At 38.4% G+C, this 25,548-nt stretch overlaps 1 long non-coding RNA gene and 1 other non-coding gene across 2 annotated transcripts in view; both read left to right on the top strand.

Moving 5' to 3' along the window:
• Nucleotides 1–25,548, top strand: part of LOC144381147 (uncharacterized) — a 398,096-nt gene that overhangs the window by 348,067 nt on the left and 24,481 nt on the right. The window lies entirely within an intron of this gene.
• LOC118521668 (U2 spliceosomal RNA) lies at nucleotides 8,794–8,976 on the top strand. The gene has a single exon (XR_013446104.1). It is a non-coding gene; the product is annotated as a U2 spliceosomal RNA (small nuclear RNA).

Consider the following 25,548-nt stretch of genomic DNA (forward strand, 5'->3'; position numbering starts at 1 on the left):
TTATCAACTTTTATGAAAGAACATATTTGAATGAGTCCTAGGACACTCCTCTTAGGGCAGGACAACATATGGGAAATACGAACTAAGAGAAAATCCATCTCTTAAGTATCTACAGAGGATCACCACACTTCTGATGTCCACCAGTGCCTACCTCGCTTTCTTCTTCCCATACCACGTGTTCTGGGTACCACCAAGCAGAGGTTGATCTCGTGTCCTTAGCTGGAGGACAGCGTAGATTTTCTGATGGAAGCTATGTTATCCACGTGGCTATGCCCAACTGAATTAGTATCATTAGTAATCTACCAAAAATGTACAATGCATTTTGTGTACTTCTATAGGAGAGCTTGTTCTGAGTTGCAAATCTATCTACTTCATATTAAATGCTTAAAAGATAACCAGCCAGCAAATTGGGAGTTGGTGGTACTAATTTTTTACCTTAAGGTTTGGAGAGTCAATAGATTTGAAATCTATTTAAGAACAAAGAAATATTTTAGCAATAGGAAGGGACGATGTAAGATGAAAAGAAAAATGTAAGCATGAGAACATTTCTAACTCAATGCATTACTGAATTTGAATTGCAAATGGCAAGCCTCCTTATATATGTCCTGCAAAGGGGCAATCATCTTCAACAAATATTTTTTTGAAAATTTTGGCCGTGAACCACTGAATTCATTTTTCTGAGGTAAGGCTGTATGATGGAATATATCCACTTGGACATACATTGCCTCTAGGGCCCAGAAAGCAAACACTCATGGTTAGTTCTCTCTTGAAATCTCCCACAACCAAAAGTGGAACTTTAGAGCAATTAAGTGCCAAGAAAATAGGTGTGTGACAGTGCTGCCTGATTATAGAACGGATATTACATCTTAGATATCTCTGAGCTGCCACGTCTCCCCTGGAATGCAGCATGCCATCATGTTAACCAAAGAAATGGTACTCCGACGTCAACTTTAGAATGGAGACCTAAACAAAACCTCTTTTGGAGGCTTTTCTATTCAAGGGGCTCCAGGGAACTTAAACCAAATAGTACAGCTATCTTAGTGGTGATTTTTTTTGAGCAGCCCTATCAGTTATTTGAAATTTTGATAGCATGATTTTTTAAAAGATTTTATTTATTTATTTATTTAGAGAGGAGGGGGATGAGCAGAGGGAGAAGGAGAGAGAGAGAATCTCAAGCAGACTCCCCACTGAGTGAGGAGTTTGATGGCCAGGCTCGATTTCATGACCCTGAGATCATGACCGGAGCCAAAAATTGGGAGTTGGATGCTTAACTGACTGAGCTACCCAGGCGCCCTGTAATAGCATAATTTTTATATAAAACTTAACTTCAGAATTCTTCAAAAATTTATCATTGGGGGATATTTCTAAGTTTTTAAGGATCCTGGGGGGGCGGAAATATAAGAACCACTTATTATAGTAAATTAAAAATATGAACCGAGTAATCCTTATATTAAGATGAGAATTAAGGGGTTTGGAGAAGTTGAGCTTGGTTACTTCTTCTTGGATGGCCTTGGTGCTTCATGTGTGTTCAGCTTTAAGAGGGGTATCCTAATTTTATTTTAGCTAATTGGAAACAGAATTAAGAGAAAATAAATCACTTAGCAAAACATATAAGGGTAATGTTTTATACACCTTAAGTCTCTTTTTTCTCCCTCTTTCTTTTCCATTCTTTTTTTTTTTTTCCCCTTAGTGGTGGGTTTGAAGATATGCATTCTGGGCATCCTAATGGCATTAAGTTTCAGCACCATAAGTGATGTGCAATAACTATTTGCTAATGATAACATTTTAAAGTACTTTCTGTAGTGGTGGTACTAGGGAACGAGTGTCTGCAAACATTTCCACGATTGTTCGTTTGCTTTTATATCTTTGACAAGTTGTATTTCCTTGTTAATTGGATATAAACACTTGATGGACATATAGCCAGACTACCTGGACCAAATTCTCATAATCTGATATTATCCAGGAAACTTTTTGGAAATACTACTCCTGGGTCTGCAGTCTTAGTACCTCAGGGATTCCACCCACAAATGGTTTCCTACTCCTAGTACAGGACAGATTTGCAGTGAGCATGTCTTCATGCTTATTTCACTTATGTTTCCCCTTTCAGAAGCACTGCAAGGCTGGAATTCATTTATAATGATTTAATCAGCTTCTTAGCAGGGAAAAATCCTCTTTTAGGTAGACTTGATGGAACACAAAATGGAGTACCTGCCTGCATCTGCATGTTTTTAAATAAGAGCTCATTAGGTATTTGTTTGGAAAGATCCCTGCGAGGAAACAGGTATCTTTGTTTCATGGAAACATCTTGAACTACTTTACTATGCTTTTTGGGTCATGAAAGCTCCAAACATACCTCGTCAAACACTCTTTCTTCAACCTTGAAACCCATGTGTATAGCCAAGGAAAAGCAATCTGTATGTTTCTAATTAATTTACACTTAACTCATCAGAATGTTGTTTTCTAAGAGCTATTTGATGTGTAAGACCCCTTATGAGCCTTTCAAATATGGCTTCTAAGCATTTTTCCTTTGAACCAGAAAGTCACTTCTTTTCCCCCCTGAAGCAAATGGAATTCAATTCTCAAAAGGCTTTAGTTTGGTTCAAAAAATTGTCAGACTCACACAATCTGACAAAACATGTTTTCTCACTTAAATGGACTAACTCATGCAGTAGGCACTAGGAATTAAAGGACCTATCATTAGGCAAAGATTTACTTAAAGTTACCACGGTGTTAATGAAATTTTTGTTTATTTAGCAATGCTTTCTGATAAAATAGCACTAAATACACTCATGTCAATGAGCATAGGGTACTGCTGTAGGAAAATGCAAAGGAATTAAAAAGTTTTATCTTAAAAGTACACATCCGTCTTTACAACATGTGTACAAGGGGTTTTGAGTATTATCTCCCTGATTTCGGTCCTAAAGTCAATGTAGCACACAGGAGAGACTCATAGATTGGTATCATCCAATATTGCTTCTCTCACCTTTTATATAAGGATCCTAAAAGTGGTGGTTACAGAGAGATGTAATGACATATCCTGAGTGCAACCATTGACGAATGTTCCAGGTGCATCATGTTTCACTATGTTTGCATAGTCCAAGTGTGTATGAGTATTATATTTTCATCTAAATCCCTGCTTTATTTTAGGCATACAAGTACATTTTTGCTTTCAATAGCTACTTCTTTAGAAATATCCACATTGATTTTCAAATTCTTTGTATTAAAATTGCCTGACTTACTTTTTACCTATTCATTATAGTAAAAATTTTGTTTAGAGGCGTTCTGTTAACCCATATATTAGAGAAAAAAAATTCTTAGAGCTTCCTTTAACTATCTTCTCTGCTTCCAACATACAAGAATCCATAGATGTGCTCTTATGATTTTTTTCTACTGTTTATACTCAAATTTCTCTCTCAATTCAGGCACACACGAATTCATCATCTCTTTCTAACTTCTGGTTAACGATCACTTATTTAGATTTTTTTAGCTTCTTGAAAGACAATTTTAGTTTGCAGGCACAAATAGAGGATTTTGTGTCATTACCCCTGAATACTTGGGTAGTTACATGCTCTTAGGATGCTACAGACAAGGAACTGATCCCATTGAATACCTACAAACCATCTAAATACTATACATTTCTATTTCAAGAACAGCTTTCTTTTGGTCTTCTTCCAGAACAATTTTTGTTGGATATAACATGAAAACCAAGGCAGTTTGAGCATCATATAAAGACAAATGCAAATCCGGTAAAATTCAAAATGCTTTTGTGTAGAAGCAGGTATTATATAACTTCTGGAAGTTTTCAGTACGCTAGTTAGAAAGATTTTATAGGTTAAGTTCAGAAACATTTTCTTTTTTAAAAATTTAATTTGAATTCAATTAATTAACATATAATGTATTATTGGTTTCAGAGGTAGAGGTCAGTGATTCATCGGTCTTATGTAACACCCAGTGCTCATTACATCACATGCAGAAACGTTTTCATAGAGATAATATTTCTGATTTCACGATACACATGAATATTTTATTTTATTTTATTTATTTATTTATTTTTATTTTTTTAAAGATTTTATTTATTTATTTGACAGAGAGAGACACAGCGAGAGAGGGAACACAAGCAGGGGGAGTGGGAGAGGGAGAAGCAGGCCCCCCGCCGAGCAGGGAGCCCAATGCGGGGTTCGATCCCAGGACCCTGGGATCATGACCCGAGCCGAAGGCAGACGCTTAACGACTGAGCCACCCGGGCGCCCCCACATGAATATTTTAAAATGAAAAATCCACTGAGTCCATTATTGTCATTATCACTGAGACATTGGATGCTCGTTGCATCCACGAATTTCTCTGTGGGAAGATTTAGAGAGTTTGGGCAATATGTGTACCCTGCCTTCAATGAGTTCTGTCATTGGATTAGAATCCAAAATCCAGAATCTCATTTTCTTCCTATAAAGGGCTATAGAGCCATATTTCCCAATTTCGTCTTTAGTGTTCAGAGCCTGGCCTTTGAAATGAAGTTTAAAAACTCATTGCAACAACCCTCCAAATAAGTCTCCTTCTCTGACTTTAAGGATGTCCTTGGCATATCTCTCAATGAAAGAGCCTATTCCAAGAGAGAGCACTTTCAAAGACATTACTAACTCCAAACTCCGCCCCCAGGAGACTTTAATTTTCAGGCAGCATCAGTAGTGTGAGATGAAGTGGCTCTGGAAGTTTCTGTGACAAGCGAGAAGGACATTTAAATAGAGCAGTGCTTGTATATATTGTAGCCTTATTCCCTGATGAGCTGTAACAGTTAAAGCATACTCTCCACTAGTGGCAAACTGCTATTGGGAACCACGCCAGTTCACATGTGGGTTCTAAACACATTAGTTAGGATCAATTCTGCTATAGGTTAAAATTCCAAGTATTATCAAAGAACAAGGAGGTACTAAGTGATTACCTTCCAGTAGATCCAGTGTGACTACACTTAAAATTCTCCCTCTCCCACTCCCTCTCCTTGTGTTCCCTCTTTCGCTGTGTCTCTCTCTGTCAAATAAATAAATAAAATCTTAAAAAAAAAATTTCAGATGAATAGGACCTTTGACGGAGGGAGAGAGAGAATATAAGAAAAAGGATGGGGAGAGACAGAAGGGGAGGTGGAAGGGGGGAGATGCAAGGGAAGGGAAGGCAGGGAAAGGTAACCTCCTAGCACTTACTTGATAGTTAAGAGAAAAAAATTTTTTAAGCTTTCAAAATGGTTTTATAGATGTCTACCTACTTATTTGAAGTAGGTAGATCGGTCATTATATTTAAATGGAGTGAGTAAACTACCCAAATAAGTTTTTAATCCTCTCATTCCTGATGCAAATATCAATGGTCTCTCAGTAACCACATTTAAAACACCAGAAAGTACAGAGGACCTGAATAGACCTGAATAGACTTCTGCAAAGACATCCAGATGGCCAACAGACACATGAAAAGATGCTCAACATCACTCATCATCAGGAAAATGTAAATCAAAACTACAATGAGATCTCACCTCACACCTATCAGAATGGCTAAAATAAAAAACACCAGTAATAACAAGTGTTGGTGAGGATGTGGGAAAAAAGCAACCCTCGTGCCCTGCTATGGGGGGGTGGGGTGGGGGATGCGAACTGGTGCAACCACTGTGGAAAACACTATGGAGGTTCCTCAGAAAATTAAAAATGGAATTAGCATATGATTAAATGATTCCATTGCTGGGTATTTATTCATATTTAACTGAAGAAAAATGAAAATACTAACTCGAAAAGATATATGCAACCCCCTGTTTATTGTGGCATTATTTATAATAGCTAAGATATGGAAACAACCCAAATGTCCATCCATACAGAATAGATAAAGATGATGGAATATTACTCAGCCATAAAAAAGAATGAAAGCTTGCGATTTGCAACAACAAAAATAGACCTGAGGGTATAATGCTAAGTGAAATAAATTAGAGAAAGTCAAGTACCATTTGCATTCACTCATTTGTGGAATTTAAAGAACAAGTGAACAAAGAAAAAAAGTAGAAACAAACAAAAAACCTCTTAAATACAGAGAATAAACTGGTGGGGGGGGGAGGTGGGTGGAGGGATGGGTGAAATAGATAAAGGGGATTAAGAGTACACTTATCTTGATGAGCACTGAGCAACGTATAGAATTCTTGAATCATTACATTGTACAACTGAAACTAATATAGCACTGTAGGTTAATTGTATCTCAATAAAATAGCAGAAATTAAATCATTTTGCTGTGAGATTAGAATTCCTTTCAACAGGTTAATAATCTTCTTTATTAATAGAAATAATTAATCCAGACCAGAATTCTACCTTCTAACCTGGCTATAGAAAGTATAAGAATTCACAAGAACAAAATCACATAAGTGGATTTGAATGACTGGAAAGGCATGTTTGCCAAATGTACATTTAGTATAGTACGTATCATGCTTCTGTTATGTTGTCCTTTCTTCGAACTCCAGGGTAGATTGGGGGAATGTTATGGAACTGCGTACTTTCGTCCAGCTCAGCAGTGCTCTTCAGAAGACATGGTAGGGTCTATATATATCCTCCCAGGTTGCAACACAGCTGCCTGATTGTGAAGAATCATCCATACATCTCAGTGGGATAGAGGTCATTCTTCCATAAGCTAATTAGCTATCTGTTTAACCTTAAAAACCCTATGGAGATATTGTTACAGGATTTTTTTTTTTTTCCGTTGATGCCCTCGGTTCTTGGTCATGCTGCTTCGAAGAATGAAGAGGTAGAGCAAACAGAGTGGTGGGCAGCAAAGCAAGGTTTACTGAGTGATAGTACAAAGCTCCCAAGGAGGGAGGGGACCCAAGAGGGTTGTCATCGGGGTTTCTAAGTCTAGGGGTTTTTATGGGCTTGTTGGAGGACTATTTTAATCTCATTAACCCTCCCTGCGTCTGTCATCCAATCAGGCTTTTGTCATCATCTATCACGTGGAAAAGTGTTGAAGGCTCCTTCCAGGGTGCTGTAAAATCCTTTTAAGGGTGGTTTCCTCGTAGGGTGGGGGGGGACCCCTGTTCTCCCTGCCTGCCTTTCTTCCAGTTATCCTTCATCAATATTAGTTTGCCATTTTTTTGGGCTGTAAAAGTGTTATATCCCAAAAGATAGTACACTAAAGTTTACTTTGAAATGGAAATATTTTCAGATACAATTAGGTTGTTGGATTTTCATAACATGATACTTTTCCGTTTTTTTTTAAAAGAAATGGAACAAATATTTTTAATATTTTAATATTTTGGTGTTTGTTTTTCCCAAGACTACTCTAAAAGCGAGAGGGCAGTTTGATGTCTAAAATTGAAAGGGTAAATTGCTGCTTTATCGCATAAGTGTCTTTTGTAGGTTGGAAGTGAAAAATATTTTTAATTTAAAAGTGAATTTAGAGATTTGAGCATGCTCACTGTACATTACTTTAAAATTATTAAAGTAGTTTGATTTAATAGAGTGAATCTTCTCAGGCTGAGGACTACTTCACTTTGCACTGCATAGGCTGAGATGTTAGAACCCGATCTCTTCCCAGCTGAAGAGCTTATAAAAAATGTGAAGTACTCTAATAATTTTAAATTACTCTATATTGCACATTTTCAGGTCTCTGATCACCTCCAAATTCAAGTGCTTATAAAACTGCTCCCATAATTTTAAATTGCTATGTGCACAGTGATTTAAAATTGTGAGAGTGCTTCAAAGTTTTTTAATAAGTGCTTTAATTTAGAACTGAGTTGAGCGATACTCCAGTATAACTTCAAGAAATTATTAAACTGATATAAAAATTTATCCTCTGGAAAGAAAATTACATTATGTATAAAAGGGTGAGGCTTCAAATGAATATATATGAGGATGAAGGTACCAAATGCTCAGGAACAATCAGTAAATGAAATGAGATAATAGGGTCCTGAGGTGGGGAGGGGGTTGTTTTGTTAATTTTGCTCACTGTTTGCCTGGGGCCATAGTTCTTGAAACTCTAACAGGTATTTCAATTCCTTTAAGGTGAAAAATTGCATTTAGAGAACTTCACTTTCCATTCTCGGCATTTTCAAAGATGTCAGGAAATTTCTCCTGAAATTGTGGGAAAATGGCATTGTGAGATGAAAGGAGTCTATCTTAGAGAAAGAGGGAGGGGGAGGAATAGAGAGGGAGGACAGGGGAAGGGAGGAGCAGGTGGGAGAGCGGCGAGTCTTCCCTCACTTGTCGGTAAGATAGCTTTGGGACATCACTGACTAGTTAATTTCTCATTTTTCAGAGGTAAACATAGCATGTTTTAAATTGTACTCATGCATGAACGCAATTGTTTTTACTGAGGACAGAATTCCTTCTGTAAACCAATGGTTCTGTTCACTCTAGAGGAGCACTGAGATTTTGTTTTCTGACTACCCTCCATTATTATTATAATGCACCACTTAATTTTACTTTAAACACGCCACCTTCCTACACAGATCTAGCATTATCCCACGTGTTTGGGGATAAAAACTCTTGTGATGTACCAGCTGCCAAGAAGCTCCCCCAGCTTATTTTCAGTGCTGTTCAGGTCAACAGGGTGGTACGTGTTGACTGTGTCACTGGTTTTGTCCGAGTGCATTACACAATCTGAAATGTCAAACTATTTGACAGGGACAGGAGGCCTTTCATAGATTTAAGTATACTTTTACGATGTCTGATTAATAACATTAAAGTGAGATATGTAAAAGATAAGGATGTTCTTTTGTCAAAATGTTGAAGGCTTAGGATTTATAATATATTGTGATTTTTTTTAAAGGTTTTATTTAATATTGCTTCTCGGCCTTTTGGCTAAGATCAAGTGTAGTATCTGTTCTTATCAGTTTAAAGGTTTTATTTATTTATTTGAGCGAGAGCACACGGGCATGCGCACAAGGAGGGGGAGGGGCAGAGGGAGAGGGAGAAACAGGCTCCTCGCTGAGCAGGGACACCTCGCCCCCCCCCCCCCCCCCCCCCCGCCCCGCCATGGAGGGCTCAATCCCAAGACCTGGGATCATGACTTTATCCAACTGAGCCACCCAGGCACCCCATATTGTGATTCTTAGTATGTTTCCAAATTTCATAAAACCCCACAGCTTTACTTTTAAGGAGAAGACATTTACATTTTACTAAGTTGCAGATGAAATAAAGGGAAATTGACTGCGTGCTTCAGCAGTTCATGTTTCAATAAGGGAAATTATATACATCATTGGCTTCTAGGGTATAATAAATGGGTGAATGTTAGTTATTATTACACACATTGCTATAAATATTACCGTGCACCCAAACATTTGAAATAGTTCTTATCTCCATTTTGGGCTTATATAAATACTCCTTGAAAATAACTATCCTCCTATATTTTCTAAATATAGAAGATTAATTTCTCTAACCCCAGGGAAACAAGACTTTCTGAAATGTAATACCATGCACATATACATGGTAATGGGCAGAAAGGTTGTATCTGAAAGCTTAAAAAAGAAAGTGACTCTCCTTAAAATAATTTATCATTCATCCCATACTCATACCACCATTTTCTAAGACTCTTGCAGCATCACTAAAACAAATTGCATTCTGTGTCCCAGGTAGGACACCCATTAGTGGCCTGGAAGTATGGGCTATTCTGATCATGAAGCCTTGTAGAAAGACAAGAGTTGCCTGGTTCCATGAAAGTCAGTGGTTTGCTTTCACTGCCAGAGACTAGTTATAATTTTAGGGTAGAATTATCTCATCATTTTCTATCTGACATGATTCATTTCTACTTGTCACATCTCCACAGACACTTATTTAAAAACCCTCCCCACTGGTTTTGTTCTTACTGGGACATGGAGGCAGTGGGAAGGAAAAAAGAGGAGTTTTTTTTTTTCCCTGAGTCAATTCTGGGCAGTGAATAAGATGTGTTTTTCTTACCAATGTCAATAAAAGACCATCCCTTTAACTGCCCAGCTTATTAGTCGTATGCATTGCCTTAAGATATTGCCCCAAAGATCAATACCCTGATTTCCTCTCCATCTGCCTAGACCAAGATAATTAGGCTCTTTACTTTGTTTTGTATATAATGAAGGAGGCAACGTAGTGCTAGTAGGGAAAAAAGGCGATCTCCCTGTGGTAAATGTATTGACATTTACAGACACCGACAGAGCACAACATGGAGAGAGTAATGAGAAATTTGACTGCTTTCCCCTCTTTCTCCGCTTCCTGCTTTAGAGTTGCTGCATCCCACAGTGAATTACTAGCTACAAAGAGAAGGGACTGCTTAGGGACTGACAATTGAGAGCATTTACAATTAGCTGAATTGATTAACCTTTACAAATGCTGTTACTTTATGAGGTGTTTTTCTCAGCCCTGGTTGAACAGTACGCCTTATTGATTCAACATACTCCTTTATGGAAGCCCTGATTTGTTTGTGACTCCACCAGTCATAACGCCTGCCTTGGTAATCGCTTCTGTGTGTTCTTGGGAAAGCTTGACGCCGTAGACTGATTGGCATTATGTAAATGGAGTCCTTGTCACCCTCTTGGAGAAGGAGAGGTGTACAGGGCGGGAGAAGAGAGGGCGCAGACTTGCCTCCCTGCGTCCCCATCTCCCAGCACAGACACAAAGGATGACAGCCTCTCACTGCCCCTCAGTCCACACTGCCTTGCTCCAAATAAACAGCCTGTAGGGTGAAAAGAGCTGCAGACTTTTCTCTCAGGTTTCCAACTCCCCTGTATTCCCTGGCTTTTATTTCAGGTTTCCTGAAATAATTTGGATTTCGTGTATGACTGTGAGGGAAGGGGTGGTGGGAAATTGTCAAAAAAACCCCAAAAATAGAACTGTATTTAGCTTATTTTTTTTTTGCAATGTTATAGACTGATTCTGAGTGCCTAAATTTGGCTAGTGATCCCAAAACCTATGACAAAAGGCATATTCCTTTAACCTGTTTCATTCAAAGAGTCTCTGTGCTCAGAATAAATATCACATAGAAATGGCTGCCTTCCATCCCTCATGGCCCATCAAACTATATGAATACAAAGTAAATACTATTTGGTTTTCCTTCCCTTCAGGCTTCCTTCTCTCTCCACTTTCTTCCTTCTAACCTTTTATTCTTCATTTCAAGAGGTACATCTTTGTGATTTTTTTTTTTTTTTAAGATTTTATTCATTTATTTGACAGAGAGAGACACAGCCAGAGAGGGAACACAAGCAGGGGAAGTGGGAGAGGGAGAAGCAGGCTCCCCACGGAGCAGGGAGCCCGATGTGGGACTCGATCCCAGGACCCTGGGATCATGACCTGAGCCGAAGGCAGACACTTAACGACTGAGCCACCCAGGTGCCCCACATTTTTGTGATCTTAAAGATAAAAGAACTGGCAGCCTGAAATGCTACTGAGTTAATCCATCAGCGGTTCCAGCAGCGTTCCTTAAATGCATTCTGCACCCAAGACCAGCTACATGATTTGTGGGGTCCAGGGCACAATGAAGATGCAGGGTCGCTTGTTTATCAATTATTAAAAATTTCTAACTGGTGACAGCAGAGCATTAAACCTAGCCCAGCTCTTGTAAGCATCAGGCTTTGTGTGCCTGCATTGTCACGTGCCAGGAAGTAGGCCCTGCCTTTACCTTGGACCCTGTGTTTTGTGAAGACTGAGGTGGTGGTATTTGTTTTCCTTCCCAAATAGACTTTAAACTTCCCTAATGTGAGTCTGGTTTATTCTGGATCTTGCTGAATCGCCTGTGCTTGTTTCCCACTTGAGCTGCTGCTTATTTGGTAGGAACTGAGAGCCCCACCCTAATGCACATCTTCTGCATAGCGGGGAAACCTAAACCAGACCTGGGTGACTTGAAGCACTTTTATCCATGCCAGAGTTAGGAAACTGGAATGTTTGTCACCTTGCTCATTCAGTGCTGGCTGAAAAAAGTTTGTTTTGCTTTATGTGATTAAACTGAATGTTTTGCTTGATGCACATGCAAAAATATGTGCATTTATTCTAATATAATACATAGACATATTCAAATGCACAGGATTTTTTCATACATATATGTGCATAACAGAATTGAGTTTATGGCATTCCAAGACACAGATGAACAATGATGGAAGACAGCCATTTTTTTTTTTTTAATGAAGAATTGATGCATTTGTAAAGAAAAAAAAAATCTGGGAGCTGCTCTAACAAAGTCTGCAGCATTCACAGCGTGACAAACAAATGAGAAAACAGCAGATGCAGCACAAATTAAGATGTATTTAGCACAGCAGCCCATCAAATGTGTGAACGTCTTTTGTAACTCAGCTTTGCAAGGTTGATGTATTGCACTTTAGACAGCTGATAATGAACCCTCCGAGCAATTAGAAGTAGAAATACTGAGGAGTCAAAATTGTGTTGCTCCCAGTGGGCCAAAAAAGAAAAAAAAAAAGAAAAAAAGAAGCCAAAAACCCATGTGAAACTTACTTCTTTATGTGCTTGCAAAACAAAGAGAATGTTTCAATTTATATACTGGTGTGTTTGAATTTCTCTTGCCTTTTAAAAATTCCTACTTCATTTTAATTACCATCGGATTCTAAAGTGCCGTTAAATAAGTATGAATTCTGTTGCAGTTACACACGTTTTATGGCCAATACAATGTCTTTCCTTTATGGGATGCATTATTTAGTAATCTTACATTAAGACAATAACTTCAATCATTCTGCCTTCAAACGGCAATAAGCATGGTAATGGCTTCGTGGAGCTGCTTCCTGACTCTATCATTGTGTTTTCTCTTTAATATTAGAGCGTTGTTTTTATTTCTATGCAGATAGTGTGTCCTGTCCCCCTGCCTCCCCCAATTTCTGTTTTTTGAGAGGGGAAATACATTTGCAGTAGGGAACAAAGCATCAAAGTCCATCTAAAAGGCCACATTCTATCCTAATCCGGTGCCAGGGCTAACAGTGTACTGTTAATGTTTGCTTTAAAAAAAAAAATCAATATTTGATTTAAGCAAGCATATCATTTCCTTCCAGGAGGAAGAGGTGCTCGGTAGTTATTTTGTGGAGTTAGCAGTAGTCTAGCATTTTGTCAAGTATGGGTTTTGACAAATTTAACAAGCTTGAAAGGACTCACAGGAGAATAAGCCAAACAACATAAAGGTGGAAAAACAGAAACAAATAAGGAAAGGGAGCCTAATTGGTGTATTCTGCCTAGGAAAGAGAGATCTGACAGGTGATTTAAAAGCTGACCCGCCTGTGTGAAAAATCTTAGATGTTTCTGATGTTCATGGTCTTAAAGAAATCAGCATCACAGACACCATTGCCTCTTGAGTCTCTTTCCTGCTGTTGTGTTGTTGCAATCTGTATCCTTAATCCCAGACCTCGGAAGAGAAACCTCCCACCTTCAACTCTAGGTGAAATTTAGAGGAGCATGAGGGCGAATGGAAACATTACAGTCACGTTTCTGTAAGACAAAAACAAATGTCCAAGGGTATGTGCAGATCGGTCATATTGTGAACCCATGGACAGAATTTATTTCACAAGGTGGCAGTCTTTCTGTGCTACCCAGAGTGGGGTCCAAACAGTACTGTCCTGGATTTCCATTGTAATTTAAAGGGACATTTTCAATGCCCAGAGCCCTGATGTCCTGCAGATGAAGGAGGAAGATGTCCTTGAGCACTATGCAGCAGAAACCCAGTTGGGTGGCACCAATCTTGACTTCAAGTGAACAGTTCATGGCATCTACATCCTAAGTCTTCAGAAGACGCTGGAGGAGCTCTTTCGGTGACTGATGACATTGTTGCCATCGAAAATCTGGCTGATGTCAGTGTCATAGCCTCCAGGAATACTGGCCAGGGAGCTTTGCTGAAATTTCCTGCTGCCACCAGATCTGTTCCTGTTAATTGGCCACCTCACTCCTGAACCTTCAAGAGCTACGACTTCCCGTGGTTACCGATCGCAGGGCCCACCACCAGCTTCTCACAGAGGTGTTTTCTGTTAACCTGCCTACCACTGCTCTGTGGAACACGTGCTACCTCCTCAGCGCCACGGTGTGGAGCAACAAGAGCTCACTCAGCCGTTTTGAGACGGCGGATGCCCCCCTGGGAAGTTCTGCGCACGCGCAGCACCATTTCCCGTGAGCACCCGCGGAAGTCACGCCGGATCTCACCCTCTGAGGAGGTTCTGGAGAGGTTGAGGAGGAAGAGCAGGTCACTTCCTGAAAAGGCTGTGACCCGGAGGTACTTTGGGGTGTATGGACTGCTCCAGCTCCCGGATTTACTGCTACTCCGCCCGAGGTGGCAGCCTGGTCTGGAGGCAGGGGGTGCCCTCTGCACCTACTCAGCACTTCTCAGCGGAAGACCGGAGCCCTGGGCCGCCACCGAGGACCCGACCGGAGCGCCCGCGCTCGGGCCACGGAATAGGTAGGAACGACCGCTGGAGTGGTCTCCAGCTGTTCTTCCATAGGCTCTTCATCCGAACACAAACCAGCAAGAGGGTTCAGAATCATGTCACTGAATCATGTCATGAACCAGCTAGGGGAAGCCTGGAACAGGCTTGTAGGTGATTGATTGATTGATTGATCAATTAAAAAAAATTAGTACCCCAATTTTAAAGCCAGGAGATTTTCCTGGAAAGATGTGGATTTCAGCCGTTTGAGAAATCGGCTCGCAAGGCGCCTGCATTTCTACGTGGTCGCAATTGGGGACGTGCTACCCTCCGGTGGGCTGACACGGTCCTGGTCTCCCCCCTCCTTACCCTCTGCTGCCTCTTCCACTCAGCCTGTGCATTGGCTACTATTTATCATGCTGCTTGCATTGTTTGTTTTTTTTTTTTTAGACCCAAGAAACTTTTCTTACTCCACTGATTTCCTTATTTATGTTACTGTTCAGCCCTTATAGGCCATATTTATGTTTATGGCCACAACTGTTCATAGTATCTTCGTTAATGAAATCAGAAAGATAAGCTGGGAGATGTATTTTTCAAACTTAAGATCCTGTGATTCTATTTTCAATGTCTATTTATATATGCAGAGAAGGGGAAAATGGAGGGGGCCTGCTTCTCCCTCCCCCCCTCCCCCTGCTTGTGTTCCTTCTCACTGTGTCTCTGTCAAATAAATAAATAAAATCTTAAAAAAAAAAACAGAATAAGGAGAGATTTAGGGTGGTCATGAGAAAGAACTGCTTGAAAAAAATGTGAAAGAAACATTGTACTCTTTTTCCTGATGGAGATTTTGAACTCTTTATCCTTAATATAAAGAATGATAATCCCTTACATCTGTACAATGCCTTAGTACTTTTTAAAGTGCTGTCATATAAAAGAACTTTTTGAGCCCATTTTATGAGGCTGTTCTTTTTGTTTTTTGTTTTCTTTTTTAGAAAGGACACAGATGATAGGCAGTAGATAATCCATCTAGGATGAAGTCCGTTGGAGTGTGGGGGGTAAATTAAAGGCCTGATTATGGTTTCTTCTGGGTGTATAATTCTATTTTTCACCAAGGCTGTGACCTTTTCTAAAAGAGTAGTAAATACACTGCAAAGGAATGAAGCAGTTAGAACATGTTGGCTCCTTACAATGATGGTTTAACCCAGGTTCCCCTTATTACACTGATTTATGAGGCAGGTGGTATTACGAATCACCAAGCTTATTACAACTATTTTCATTTCGGTATTGTAAATCTAAAGCACACCATGATATTTAGAGATAGCTGGAGCGACGGTAATTTCTGTTAAGTCACATAGGCGTTTTGTGCATGTAGAAGTCATTTAGCAGATTTCTCTTTTTTCCATTTCCACCCAAGTTGGGATTTGTAGGGAAACAAAGTTGGGATGAGTATCCAAACCCTTAAGGGCAGTGTGGTGTCTGAGCAAGTCACTGGCCTCGGATTTCAGAAGCGGGGGTCCTGGGCTTGCTATTTATCCTTTTTATGAACTTCACTCATCTATAAAAGAGGAAGGTTACTTCTGCAAAGGCTAGCTTCTCTTGTGAGCTGGACACATGGATCCCTGAATGCGTGTATCACATGGCTTTCATTCCCTCCCTCCCGTGACATGGGAACTGCTCCTTCTCAACACTCTTGAAGACAGAATTTTAGTTTCCCTGAGGAACAAGTGTTTGGCCACGGCTGCTAAGGTCCCTTTCAAAGTCAATATGCAGGGATATTTGAGCTTTGAGGAAGTTGCTTGTATCAGACACAGGTTGGGGGTACACTTAGATTCAGGGAGCAGCTATGAGGTAGTGTTTCTTCTGACTTCCTTTTGCAATTTGTGTCTTATCCTCCAGTAGAGCTCTTGTATCTAATTGTCCAAAGTCTTTTGATCACTCAGACCTTACACCTGTGTCCTCTTGAACTAGTCTTTTCCTCCAGATCCTAGCCCATCAGCTTCTTCCATCAAAATCGAGATGTCCTAGTTTAGTGAGGCACTGCTCCCTAATCGGATAAAGTAGCTTACAAGTACCTGTTACATCCACAACCACAATACACAGACGCATTATTATCACTAATGATAGAATTATAAATACAAAATGGTTGATGAGGAAAAGTCTTTGGGGTCAGGGGTCAGCAGTCTTTCCCACAATCAGAATAAAGCTAATGAAGAAGGTAAAACTACAGCAGAGCCCAGTACACTGTAGTGCTAATGACATTCAAAAATGACCTTCTTAGGCCGCCCAGGTGCAGTCTTCTGGAATGGGACCTTTTAATAGGAATACTCTAGGTTCCTTCTTTGATTGTGTAGGCAGAATACCAGCACTAGAAAATTTTATCATTAGTAAAGATTTTGACCTCTTGTGGAAAATTCATTGCTGGATTTTTGGGGATGAAGCTGAGAAGGCATTCATTCAGGTTTGATTTTATAATGATAGAGTGCAATGTCCTGAACCCCATGGCATTGTCAGCTAGGAGAAAAGAAACACAATGATGACAGGAAAACTACTCTTACTGAACAGTGGGAAAGAACATATGGGCTGTCATGTGGTTTAGGAGCACATTTTTAGAGTAAATTTCTTTAAAATAAGCAAAATTTACCCTCTTAAAAGCTACTTATACTCTGAACCTTATTTAATATTCAATCTATAGCATTTGACCTTCATTTTCATGCTGTGTTATATTGGTAGTTATTAATGGATTTCATTTGATATGATAGTTTTAAAATTAGACAAGATTGCTAGCCAAAGCACTCTTAATGCCTTTGATCAGGAAGTGAGAAGGATTCTCTCTGGCCAAACAATGAATGTTTTTGAATAAGGGACAGGCAGGGGTAGGCAGGGAGAGATAGGTAGGGGGCCATGGGATCAGGCTCACACAATTCAAAATGTGGGAGATGAAAGGAAACCAGAGATAAGGGAACAAACCAGACCATCCTGTCCTAGGTGTCAGAGGTGAGGTCTTGTTATAACAGCTACTTGTGACCAACCAAGAATTACCGGACCCTAAAAAAGGAAGTAAGCCATTGAAGGTTTTATCACTAGTCCTTAATCAATGGTGCTATCAATAGAGATGTTAAACAGATTTAAGTTCCCTGGTTAGCTTTCTATAAAAGACCATCCCTAAAAGCCCTCAGTGGCAACCCTTTTGGGACTCCTCTCACTCCTGAGAGCTTTTTCAGTACCCTTGCTTAATAAACTTCTATCCCTTTAGTCACTCTCCTTTGTCTGTGAGAGTCATTCTTCAACTCCGTGAGACAAGAACCTCGCTCTCCCGCATCATTTTTAGGCCCCTAAAAAAGGGAAAATCAACCCAAGTGGTTTGTTATTGTTTTTATTTTAGGTGCCCCCACCCCAACCCCCATCACTTCTTTGGTTTATTTGTTTACTGGTATATAATGTCCAATAAAAGAAAACATAAAATATACCTGCATTTTATTTAAGGAAAAAGACCCTTTGGACATGAAATCATTTCCAGATAAAGGGCAAATATTGTTTCTTTGTTCAAAGAAATTATTTTCTGTTAAATGCTCAGTTCATTCTGTGCTTTTATCTTTCTGTTGAATGTGCTCTCTATGACCTCTTAGCTAACAGAAGCCTTTGATATGTATTGTATGATTATAAAAGTGCAATGCCTAGTTGAATAGGCAAACTTATAACCAAACAATGGGATTTATAGAGCAGACCTGCTGCTAACAGTGATGTAGCACGCCTGTCTTCTTAGAAATGCTGAGTTGGTTAAACATGGGGATTTAAAACTTTATTTAGTCTTTTTGTATTATTGTAGTTTTTAAAACAAATTATTATTTTCTTGCGTGTCTAAAGGTAGATCTTTTATAATAATAATTTCTAAAACATTTGCATAAATTTTAAAAGTTCATGGCATTTTACATAAATTATTTCTTTTAGTCATCACCACAGTTGATTATCTCCATTTTATAGATGAAAATGTGAGGCTCAGGAATATCTTCTCGTTTTATTAGTATCAAGTATCTGGTGAGTGGTGAATCTAATATTTAAATATGGTTTTCTAACTCCAGTCCTGGGATAGTGGGAGACGAATTTGTTGTGGTTCTTTACAAATCTATTAATGTTATTTTTCTTCTGTTGAAACCTTGGTTTTCTTATATTTCCTTCTTGATTGCCTGAAAGAATCCCGAAATGTTGAGTGTTCTTTTTTTCCCCGTTTCTTTTTCCACAGTGGACCTTTCCCTGCTTGACAAAAGAGAGGCACGATTCTCATCCATCCTGAATCTTACTACACTCTATTGCCATGGGGTGAAAAGACTTCCTATGGCCTCCTAACAGATACTTAAATACACTCTTTTGAGAAAAATATTTATAATAACAAAACAGAGAGATTCCTAAGGTCTGTTTAAGGGCATGGGACCTTGCTTTACCCATAGAATAAATTGAAGTTAAAGAACTAGTCCTGACTGCACCCTTGTGACGAACCATGTGGAAAACTCCTGAGAATTTTTGCACTTTGTAATGGGAAGTCTGAGATACCTCTTCTCTGACTCCTATCCCCCATTGGTTGAAGGATGCCAGGGTCATTAAATCCCCATGCATTGCAGGCTGTCTAGCACAGGTTTGAGCAAGCTCCGGTGACAATGAATGAAGCTTGCTGGCAGAGAATCTCAGAGGTAGCTTTTCCGTGGGGAGGCTGTATGTGTGCTGGGAACTATGCCATGTTGCTGCAGGTAAGCTCTGAGGTAGGCTGAAGGAATGTGTAATAGTGCATGTGTGCATATGACTGTGTGTGTGTGTTTCCAGATTTCAGTGAGGTTTTGATGACCTCATATATTTAAGATGTCATTGTGAATAGGGACTATATCCAGAAATGCCAGGATTCTGCCTTAGCCAATCTGCCCTCATCATAGAGCTTCCTGAACAAGATATAAACATAAATTTCTCCTCAGTGCAGGGCTCTCTGGAATATTGGGCTGGAGCTCATGACTTTAGCTTAAATCCTAAGTGGCACCTCTTTCTAACCTTACACCAAAGTCCTACTACTTTTTTAGTCATAGGGCTTGAAAGGATGATGATGGGTGAATGAGGATGATTATAGTCCATGTATATATTCCCTATATATAAAAAAAAGATTCACTGAAAGGAGTAGGTTGACATGATTGTGCGGGCTGGCAAGGCAAGTCTGAAGTCCTTCAGGACTGTCAGGAAGGGCAGGCTGGAAACCTTTGGTGTGAACTGCGGGTGCTGTCCACAAGCAAATTTCTTTTACTTTACAGAAGCCTCGACTCAACTCTTAAGGCCTTTCAACTGATTGAATGAAACCTACCCAGATTATCTGGGATAATTTCCCTTACTTAAAGTCAACTGATTATGCTCTTTAATCAAAATACCTTCGTAGCAATGCGTAGTTTAGTGTTAGATTGAATAGTAGGGAGCTATAGTCTGGCCAAGTTGACACAAAATTACCATAGAGGACAGATGAAGAAAGAGAGATTATCTGGGATTCACCCAGATGAGGCAGGACCTGGCTCTTACTTTTTCTTATGTCCTGAGAAGAAAATGGTAGTGAAAGCCACATACTTAACACTTGACTTTTACTTTGACTCTAGGCGTGTCCATTTGTAGGTGTAGTTCTTTTAGTGACAGGGAATTGATCTAGTTAAATTGGTATCACCTCAGGAACAGCTAAGTTGGGGTGGTACAATTCTGGTACCAGTTCTTTTTTTTTTTTTTTAATTATGTTCAGTTAGCCACCATATAGTACATCATTAGTTTTTGATGTAGTGTTCAATGATTCATTAGTTGTGTATTAACACCCAGTGTCTGGTATCAGTTCTAATGTATGTGATGTGTTGTTTTTTTTTTCTTTTTCTCTCAGTACCAAGTAATTCTCAGAAACTGTCTACTTGGAGATAGCCATCAGATCCCACAGGTTAAGGGTTCAATCCATCAAGAGCGCCCTCTCCCAGTCCCACTCCAGATGCTAGCCACAAATCCAGAGTTGTCACCCATGCTTCTACTCACTGGCTATAGATTGGAGAGTCCAAGGACACCCTCTTTGGGTTCAGTTTATTTCTTGGAATGGCTCACAGAACTCAGAGAAACATTTTACTTAATAAATTACTAGTCTAGTATAAAAGGATATAACTCAGGAATAGTCAATTGAAAGGAATGCATAGGGCAAGGTATGTGGGAAAGATATGGTCGCTCTTTGCAGGGGACCAGTAGGGCATCAGAAAGTCCTTCACCTCCCTATGTGTAATTGCTTTCCAGGGTACACAGCTTTTACACAGTTGTCTGGGATCAGTGAGAAACTGGGAAGTTCAGGCTTGCCAGGGATGCTTGTCTACTCTCATACAATAGAATCTCTAAAATGGTCATATTAAGATATCCATTAAGTTAACTGCAAAGTTATATCATATTTTGATTGAATATTCCTTTTCTTTCCTGTTGTGTTTTACACTTAACAATGTTGTCTAACCTAGCACATTTGTACATGTTATACAATGGGCAGTTCACGATGTTACACTCCTCACTCATTACCATCAATTCAAAAAGACCCAAATTCAAACAAGATGAATACAGTATTTTCTATTATTAGTTTTCCATAAAGAAATTAAAGCCCACAAATGGAATCACTCATCTTGTAGAAATTGTTTAGTAAAGTTCGAGTCTGAAAATATTCCTTATCCAATGTTTCTCTTTTGTGTAGTCCCAAACAGAGACTACTCACCCATGTACCTAATTCATGACCAAATTCCTTCTTCAGCAGCTATAGCTTGAGCTGTCCTCTGTCCACTGTATCTAGTGTAGATCCTTCATGATCTCCAAAATTGTACTCATGCATCAATTAGTCCAGTGTTTCTAAAGTTCCAAAATCTAGGAAGATACATAATATCTTACCACTAGCGTCACATTCGTAAAATTTACAATATACCACTCCTCAGCTATTGTAGTAATTTTGCCGGATAAAAAACGGTATTCCTAAAACTCATTATGTTTTATAGACCTTCATTCTAATTGCCAACCATAGGCCATGCTTGAATCTAAGGAATATTGTGATACTTACAATGGAGGGACTCTCTCATTGGGTATTTATAGAGAACTATTTCTATTTTTTTCTGGGGGGGGCGGGAAGGAACTTATCCATAACTACTGTCTCCTATCTCCTCTTGTCACAAAGTAGCAATGAAACCACATTTTTCTATTTGTAAAGCTCAGCTTTTGGTTCTTTCTTGAGGATCTTTTCTATTCTTTAGTTGTCAATCTTTTGGAAACCTTTTAAGAAAGATTTTATTTTGTTTTTGCTGTAAGTTCTTAACCAACAGATAAAAGAAGAGACCAATGAACAAGGACACAGGGTCAATAAAACTCAGAACAATAAAACTTAATTAGAAAGCATGCAAGAATTGACAATACAGTCATTACTAAAAAGAAAAAAGCCAGCCATTTTGAAACTTATAAAAAGAACAAATAATTTATTGGTCAAATGAGAAATCATTATGGAAATCAGAAATACATAAACCTGAATGACAAATACTGCATATAAAACTTATAATAGGATACAACTAAAATGCTATTTGAGAACAATTTATATCCTGAGGTGTTTATATTGGAAAAGAAGAAAGACTAAAAATTAATGAGGTAAGCACTTAGGAGATCAGAAAATGAGAAGGAGTGAATTCAGAGAAATAAGGTAATGAAGAAAAAAAATATCAATAAGATAGAAAACACTTCTAATGAAGAGGATCAAAAAGGCTATAAGTGACTTGTTGAAAAGCTCATTAAAGTGGCAAGTCTCTGACAATATTGATCAACTTAAAGGAAAAAAACAAGAATAATGGCACAAATAAACTAAGAATGAAAAAGGAAGTACAGATTCAAATATATAGTAAAAGTGTAGAGAATTTCATAAGCAAATCTATTTCAATAAATTTGAAACAATAAATAATCCAAAAAAATGCTATATTCAAGGAGAAATAGTCAGCAAGAATAAACCTATAACTGTTAGGGAAATGTAACCCAATGGGTGAAGTCTTATAACAAATATAAAAGCAAGCTTTTCAGGTGCCTTCTACCAGCCATTCAAGAAACATTACCAATATTGCTGAAAATCTTCAAGAGTATACACATAGAAAAAAATAAACTTTAACTCATGTTATGGGACCAGTAAGTAGTCTGATCAAACGAAAAAATGCCTACATGAGAAAGGTAATTAAAAGTAAAATTCAATGATGAAGGTAGATGCAAATATCCGAAACAGGAATAAACTTAACCAAATTGCTTAAAGACTTGTGCACTGAAAATTATAAAGCATTAGTAAAGGAAATGAAAGACGATAGGGATAAATGGAAAGTTCATGGATTGGAAGAATTAATATTGTTAAAGTGTCCATACTACCCAATGTGATCTGTATATTCATTTCAATCCCTATCAAAATTCCAAAGGCATTCTTTTCAAAAATATGAAAAAAAGTCTTAAAATTCAAATGGAACCACGAAAGACTCCAAATAAAGCAATCTTGAGCAAGAAGAACAAAGCTGGAGGCATCATGTTTTCTGATTTCCAACTGTACTGCAAAGCTTTAGTAATCAAAACAGAATGGCCCTAGCATAAAAAGAGACACATAGAGCAGTGGGAACGGAACAGAGAGCCCAGAAATACACCTACAACTTTATGCTCAATTGAACTTTGACAAGAGTGCCAGGAACATACAATGGGGAAAGAACTGTCCCTTCAAAATAGCTTGATGGTGGTGATTATTTCCTAATGTTTTGACATGAAATAATGTCAAAACATTAAGTTGTGTACCTTAAATATATCCAATTTGTATGTGTTATATCACAATAATGCTGAAAAAAAGAAGAAATGGTGCACATCATTTGGGCTATACACTTTTCCCAGAAGTTCTTATCATATATATTATTACATAACATTTTAATAGTCAGTAGTGGTTTATATTTATTCCACTAACCTGTGAGTGAACTCACTGTGGGCAAGGAATACAAATTAATCATCTTCATATGAGCAAATTCTTGCAGCATGATAGATGCTCAATAAACGTTTTGTGGAATCCATGCATAAATGCTAGGGTAAATTTGAGATCACCAAATATGAGTGTTCTTAAGATTCCTGGACTGTGTAAATCCTACGTCCCAACTTTTATCATGAAAAATGCAATAAATTTACTTGGGGTTTCCATTTTCATAGCGTTTGAAATGAGAAAGAGTTTGCCCCTTGTAGAGTAGTAATTTATTGTCCAATTAGTGTAACTAATGAATGTTGTAGTGAAAGCAAAAGGGTTACAGAACCAAGCACCTAATGAAAATATGGGCATTGGAAAAGAGAATTAGACAAAGGAACAAAGAAGTCATAAAACTCTTAGGATGAAACATTACAATTTATTATTTATGAGCCATTCATCTGGGAAATAGTAACTAAGAAGTGGTATGTATGTTATAAAGTGATTAGCATGCCGCCAGCTCTGCCATTAGCAAGCTGCTTAGCATTGGGCCAATTATTTAACGTCTTTGGACCTTAGGTTCTGCCTCTGAGTGTTAAACATGTTGGCCCTCCAACAGCTTAGGTCCCATCTGTTATTATACGCCATGGTTACACTTTTCTCTTTGTCATATGTTCTTGCTTCAGATAGTAGAAAATGGTATTCTGCTCAGTTTCAATGACTAATCCAGGAAAACATTAATTTTACATGTATGGAGGGTGACATCTGCAGATTGGTTGTACCCCGATAATTCAGGCCTAAGATTTATGGAGATGAGATGTCTTTAAGGATAATGATATATAATCGTAATTCCAGACAGTTTTGTGACAAGGAAATTGAAACAAATAATATGAATGCAGTACATCCGACAGGAATTGCTTGTTTCCTGAATGTGTGTTCCAGCACATAGAAAGAAGAGGCCGAGAAACACACTAGAGTTCAAAGAATTTTAATTGCAGGGCTTATGAAGATTATCTGAAGCTATCTATCCATCAGAAGTGCTTACCGTAGGGCAGTGTGGTACACTAGATAGGTCTGAGTTCAGAATCAGATGGAAATGGGATTAAAATTCAACTCTGTTATTAACAACTGAACTTTAAGAAATTTACTTAATTTCTTTGCATCTAAATTTCTTCATCTATAAAATGGGAATCATAATACCATAAAAATTACATGATTTTATGATAAATTAATAAGCCACCTTAAGTATTTGGTACATAGTAGGTACTTTAAAAAGGCCCTTTAGTTTTGGTTTCATTTAAAAATTTTTTTTTAAGTTTTTATTTTAATTCCTATTAGTTAACATACAGTGTTATATTAGCTTCAGGTGTACAATATAGTAATTCAACACTTCCATACATCCCTCTGTGTTCATCACAACTAGTGCACTCCTTAATTCCCATCACCTATTTCAGCCATCCTCCCATCCTCCTCCCCTCTGGTAACCATCATTTTATTCTCTATAATTAAAAGTTTATGTCTTGATTTTTTTTCTCTCTCTCTTTTCCCTTCGCTCATTTGCTTTGTTTCTTATATTTTACATATGAGTAGAATCATATGGTGTTTGTCTTTCTGTGACTGACCTCCTTTGCTTAGCATTATACTCTCTGGCTTCATCCATGTCTTTGCAAATGGTAAGATTTCATTCTTTTTTATGGCTGAATAATATTCCATTATATATAAACCACATCATCTTTATTCATCACTAGTGGACAGTTGGGCTGCTTCCATATCTTGGCTATTGTAAATACAGCTTTATTTATTTCACGGATCTTAAAATTTACATAGTAATCCATAGCACTGACACATGAAAACAACCCAGTTATTTAATAATTCAAGAAATACTTAGAGTCATCAGATAATTTTTTTTAAAGATTTTACTTATTTGTCAGAGAGAGAGCACAAGCTGGGGGAGTGGCAGGCAGAGGAAAAAGCAGGCTCCCTGGTGAACAGGGAGCTGGATGCAGGACTCAGTCCCAGGACCCTGGGATCATGACCTGAGCCGAAGGCAGATGCTTAACCGACTGAGCCACCCAGGCATCCCTCAGATAATTTTTTTAAATGCTAGATATACAAAGGTGTGCCTAGACAGACATGATTCCTGACTTCATGGAGTTTACATTCTAGTAGGGAAGATAGATAAATAATAGAACAAAATACCATTATAAGTTGTGATAACTGTAGGAAGGAGACAAATTGGAATTATGGGAAA

This window comes from Halichoerus grypus, chromosome 2 (assembly GCF_964656455.1).
Source record: "Halichoerus grypus chromosome 2, mHalGry1.hap1.1, whole genome shotgun sequence".
In the NCBI taxonomy this organism is placed as follows: Eukaryota; Metazoa; Chordata; class Mammalia; order Carnivora; family Phocidae; genus Halichoerus; species Halichoerus grypus.